General features: G+C 35.1%; 1 long non-coding RNA gene across 1 annotated transcript; it reads right to left on the reverse strand.

Moving 5' to 3' along the window:
- Positions 1-1,265: 1,265 nt before the first annotated feature.
- On the reverse strand, positions 1,266-5,060 carry LOC125680906 (uncharacterized). Its single transcript, XR_007372098.2, has 4 exons — positions 4,953-5,060; positions 4,250-4,366; positions 3,251-3,274; positions 1,266-1,440 (listed from the first exon to the last, which is right to left on the reverse strand). It is a non-coding gene; the product is annotated as an uncharacterized LOC125680906 (long non-coding RNA).
- Positions 5,061-6,158: the final 1,098 nt, after the last annotated feature.

Consider the following 6,158-nt stretch of genomic DNA (forward strand, 5'->3'; position numbering starts at 1 on the left):
GAATCTCTATACGGACCGTTCAAAACGCCCCAAGTATAAGGCATAATGTAGGGATTATTATTCTGACCTGATAAAAGAATCACTCTTGAGGCAGAAGAGCGTTATCCAACACCAAATATGTATATGTTCTATTTGTGAAATATGTATCGTGTAAAGTGCACAACTATCGCAATAATGGAGATGACATCCATCTGAAATAGCATAAGCAATACCGTGTTTTAACCATGCACCAACGCTGATTTTATAGTCTTCATCTATAAGGAATGGTTGTACTGTTTTGCTGCTCAGTCCATGCATGTTCCGAAATGGAGAATTTCTCTTCGTGACGTGAACTAGAGAGGTCCTCTTGTCTATAATGATGGATGTGTGTACGAGTTTTTTGGAAGAAATTCAAAGATGTAATGAACCCGAGACAGTTAGTTTGAGCACGAGGGACAGTCCATCGGAAGGCGCACGTATACGTGCTCTTCTCTCTAGCGAGGTTAATACATTCATAGTAAACTGTGTGTTCAGCTGTTGAGGTATAGAAACATTTTTATATCCATGACTTCATATCCATAACATTATATTTTGAATTTTAAAAGAATACATTCCGTACAAGTTAAGAAAACGTCATGTGTCAAATAAAAAAACCCATTCAGACTGAAATGCAGCAAAGTCACATGTGGTATAGTAGTTTAAATATCTTTTGAAGCGCTTGAAGAAGTTTTTACTTTGGTATGCTAGTGTAACTTCAGAAATTTCCAATAGACGTTTATAGTCAGTTTTCCTCTGAGACAGTATCTACCGCGCGGCATCAAATAAATGATGTGAATAAAAACACCCATACTGAAATCCAGCAGTCAAATATGGTGTGGTAATTTGAATATCTTTTGAAGCGTTTTTACTTTGGTTTGTGAATGTACCATCAGACATTTCCATTAGACGTTTATACTCGCTATGACCACCACGCGACATCGAATAGATTCACAAACATCACATCTGAGGAAGGTGAATTTAATTTTAGGAAAACATAAGTTGTTGACAGTCCCACCCTTCTCTCACATTTTGTTCTATAGATATAGTAACATGTTTTGCAATATGACGGCGTAACCACCATTCATACAGTAGTAAAAATGTAGCGGTTGTGTACGATTATGTGCTGCTCACGCTTCACATATTTATTCAGTTTGTGAGGAAAATGATACAAGTTTACTATATATATATATATATATATATATATATATATATATATATATGCAACTTTTGAAAGAGATTGTTTAATTACGCTTCACATATTTATTCAGTTTGTGAGTACAATGATAAAAGTTTACATATAATATGTATACAAGTTTTTAAAGAGATTGTTGAGATAAAATAAAGTACATAATTTTCATCCTGCACAGAAGTTTGGTTCACACGTGCCAGTTTTCTTACAAAAGCTGCATAGAGCATCAGGAACTGCAATAAGGTGAGAAAAATCAGTGTTATTACGGTAAGAGAGAGAGAGAGAGAGACTAACTGGAAAACACAGTTCGCCATGCAATATCTTTTGTGCATGGCTTTTAGAGAAAGATTTACGTATGTACCTAAATTGCAATGTAGAGAAAGTATCATTAATCTTTTCACTTCAAATAGAGAAAGGCGCTTCAGAAGTTTAAAATATTACGTTTAGCCTCGCTACTGACAGAAATATGTCGACCTAAGAGTTGCATTGTTTTTTCGAGGACCAAAACGCTTAGTTTGTAAGTAAATATATGACAGACAAGGCTTTAAAAAGACGTTCCGAACGTCATATTGTCGTCTAGCTACCAGCTCACCGTCTATAGAAATGTAGACGGCGCACGCTTGACGCGTTGTATGCGATATCAGAGTGTCGCTCAAGGCAAAACATTGAAGTTGTAAGAGAAATTAAAGGCATTGTCGAGCGGAGCATCCCCTTGTAACATGACTTCATTTAATGGGTATCATAATTAAATATGCACTTTGGATTAACTTATTAGAATTCTCCCTATTACATAAAATGTACGAGTATATAGTAGGTCTGAGGTTTAAAACTCAAAAAGACACTGTTTCTAATGGAGCACTCATTTGCTGTATTAATCTAGTGACTGGGACAACACAAGAAACCAATTGACAGCTTTCTCTCCCCGTCATCTATATCTGTTGCAATTATTGGAAGAAAGACTGCAATGTTACACAATTATTCAGTCTATATTTGTGACCTTGACCTATGATCCCGAGACGTAGAAATGAACTGATATTCATTAGAAAGTGAGACTAAAAAGAAAAATGGTGCTATTCATATGGTGTCTAAAACGTTGCTAATTTAATTCGAATAATAATTGTGACCATGAATTAGAAATCAATAAGGGTCTATCTCGACTTGCCTGTTATCTCTATAGCATGTGTGAAGACAGAAAACTGGAACGCACGTGCACATTTTATATTCTGACCTCAACATTGTTACATACATTCGAAATTTGACTTTGGATCAGGTCACGGTGCCCAGTCTGGTCTTAAAGGAACTCGATCGCTTTGCAACCGGAAGACCCGAATTCGATTCTCTATCCTGGCGCCTAAACCTAATGGGATGTTTAACATAGGTCGTGGCTGCTCCTTCGCCAAGTACTCGGCATTAGAAGCGAAAGCCACGGGTCTTTACGATATGACCTTAAAAACAGCACAATAAGACCTCCACTGCTACTGCCGGAAGTGAAAGTGAGCCAAAAGTAAAAACATCGAATGAGACATAAAATAAGAAACAAATCAAATCTGACCTACTACTAAAATCAAAACGATCCTTTCTCTGTGCATATATCACCCCTGTATTACGTGTTTGGCACGCTGTTTTTGGCTATATTTAGCTCTAAAACCTCATAGTTATTTCGGATTTCAAACATTTCGGTTGAGCATCACTGAAGAGACATTATTTGTCGAAATGCGCATCTGGTGCATCAAAATTGTTACCGTATAAGTTTTACATGTGACAGAAAACACTGTAGCTAGAGAGGTATTCATAACATCGCTACATTCAATCACTGGTTATGACCTTGACCTATTGATATAGATATTTACAAAACCTTCCCCTCCCCGCCGTTTATCATTGCAGCAAGTATGGAACCAAAATTTGAGATATTTCTTACATGCATTATTTTCCCCATGCATTCACCGTCAAATTACAATGTAATTCATTTATATACAGCATTATACTTACAAAATAAACTAAAACACTAATAAATAAACCATGACAAATGTTATCAATACTTACAGCTTTTTGGTCGTTTTCTCCAGCCTATTAAAATAGAAAAAAAAATTAAAAATAAGATCTTATGCTCATAAAATATAAGGCTCGGGGATAGAAAACACACAACTCGTTGAATATAAATCATATCAATCCACAAATCAGGGGAAATCCTTTTTATCCCATGTTAACCCACCCACCCCACCCCAAGTCATTTACGGTATTGTATTTGGGGGGGGGGGGGTGCTTCCTCACATTTTATAAACAAACTACGTAAAATTGACGTTTCTTTGTGACGTCACAATCGGTGTAGGATAACAGCGTAATATTAACAATTCATGTACATGTAATGGTAATATCCACTGGTCAAAGGAGTAAATATGTGATAAATTAACATTTTACTGATGGTCTAGTGCATTGGTTACACGCTGCTAGGAGAGCAGATACATGTTATTTATTTGTATTCATCTTGCCTACTCAAGACTCCAACATCCTTACCTTTACCTGCCCAATTCTGTGACTCCAACAACCTTACATTTACCTGTCCGAGACTTCAATAATCTTATCTTTACTTGTCCGAGACTCCAATAACCTTACCTTTTTACCTGTCCGTGACTCCAACAATCTTACATTTACTCTCCGAGACTCCAATAACCTTACATTTACCTATTCGAGACTCCAATAACCCTACATTTACCTGTCGAGACTCCAACAATCTTACATTTACCTGTCGAGACTCCAGTACCCTTACATTTACCTATCCGAGACTCCAACAATCTTACATTTACCTGTCGAGACTCCAATAACCTTACATTTACCTATCCGAGACTCCAACAACCTTACATTTACCTGTCGAGACTCCAATAACCTTACATTTACCTGTCGAGACTCCAATAACCTTACATTTACCTATCCGAGACTCCAACAACCTTACATTTACCTGTCGAGACTCCAATAACCTTACATTTACCTGTCCGAGACTCCAATAACCTTATCTTTAACTGTTCAAGGTTCCAGTAACCTTACCTTTACCTGGCCAACCCCGTGCTTGTCTCTGTTTGTTTCTATTATCTGTTCTGTCTATTTGAATTTTCGTATGATGCACTTTACCCTTCCTTCCCCAACAAAATGAATCCGTCATCACTAGAATCAGAATAATTATAGATAGCAAAAATACACTTTCACACTTCATAATGTTTTTCTCACAAACATGAGAAATAGATAACAAATGTATTCTGGTATTTCCCATAATGGACAACATTTATCACTGTAGACAAGAAGATTTAAGTACGACAAATTTTACACACAATCATGATGCGTACATTTTAATTATGTTAATAATGTTTAACTTTACCAGGAGCTTAATCTCTTTTTCAGCACGGTATCTGCATTTAATACTAGGTTGTTTACTACGTTTTCATATTATAATGTTTTAGTATATGGTAAAGAAATAAAGCACGAATTCTAGACATAACAATATTAGTACAATTAAAAACTATTTTCTAATAATACCTGATATAAGGGATAACATGGTACATTACATGTCTCGATCACGTGACTAATCAAGTTTAAATTTACATTGCGCATAGTGATATTAGATGAATATTTGTCACCATAATTCTTATTTTAATCTTTGCTAGTTTTACGATGAAATTCTCTTTTTAAAGCTGTATGGCCCGATGTTCATGTATTATTTTTGTACATACTTAATTTAAAGCCGATTGATTACCTTATAGAGTTATTAACTTTCCCATAATCACATGCTTGAAAACATCTGCATGTAAAAGAAAACAGTGACTCGGAGAATATTAATTAGAAAGTAAATATAGTGTGATACAATGTACATATATAAATCATTCGGAAAACCTCGGGCCTTTTACCCAAAGCACGGTATTACGGTGAAAGGCCCGAGTTGTTCCAGATAGCGCATAAATTATAGTGTTAGACGTCTATAAATAGACCCACGCGCGTCAGGGGAATCCCAACATGATGTATTAACCCATACGCAACTGTCTAGTTTTAAGGCTGAAAGAGCGTAAAAGAGGTATATGATATTTTTATTTCTATTAAACTTATGGCACGGTACTGTTGTAACAAAATACACAGCTTTACACAGATAAGACCACCGATGATCTGAAAGTTTGAACTGGTCACGTGACTGTCACTTGAAATGGCAGAGTGACGCGGTTATTTGTAAACATCGATTTAAAATCAAATAATTTTGGTTAAAACAGGTGAAATAATGTATGATATGTCATACAGCCTCATAACTACATACGCGCGATGATTTAATAGCGTTTTTACGAGATGGAAAAAAATGTTGTAATTCGGACCATACAGCTTTAAAGTAATTCCAACCTCCTGTGATGTCATCAGATTTTGCAAAATCAATGATATATTTATATTTATACATGATAGGAACATAACTTTTGTTGGAGTCTGTTCCTATAGTTATTGTAAAAATCTTGTTAAAAATAAAATATTTCAAAAGTCTAAGTTATAGATGAATAATTAGTGATACGTTTCAAAATATTGAATTCAAGGGCAATAACTCTGTTTCTATGGATTTTTTTATCAAATGCGATGATTTCCTTTATTTTTTACAGACATTTTATATATTTTTGTGAAGATACAGTTTCATGAAATTGTTATGAATGCTACTATATCGTCATAACCAGTTTGTGTGGAATTCTAATAACGCTGTTTAAGGAAAATTGCAATTTTCTGACGGTGATATATGATTCTGTTTATGTACGTCTCATATCTCAAAAACTGTGATGACCTATGCATTTTATTTGATAATTTGTTAGTTGTAACTCTAATGAATGGAAATAAATACACATTTTAACTTGTATCAGATAAAACTGCGAGTATGGAGTTACGTTAAACAAGCAAAGAAGCAAAGAAATGTGAATGAAAATGTGAAGATAACGAA

Source organism: Ostrea edulis, chromosome 2 (genome assembly GCF_947568905.1).
Source record: "Ostrea edulis chromosome 2, xbOstEdul1.1, whole genome shotgun sequence".
Classification (NCBI taxonomy): Eukaryota; Metazoa; Mollusca; class Bivalvia; order Ostreida; family Ostreidae; genus Ostrea; species Ostrea edulis.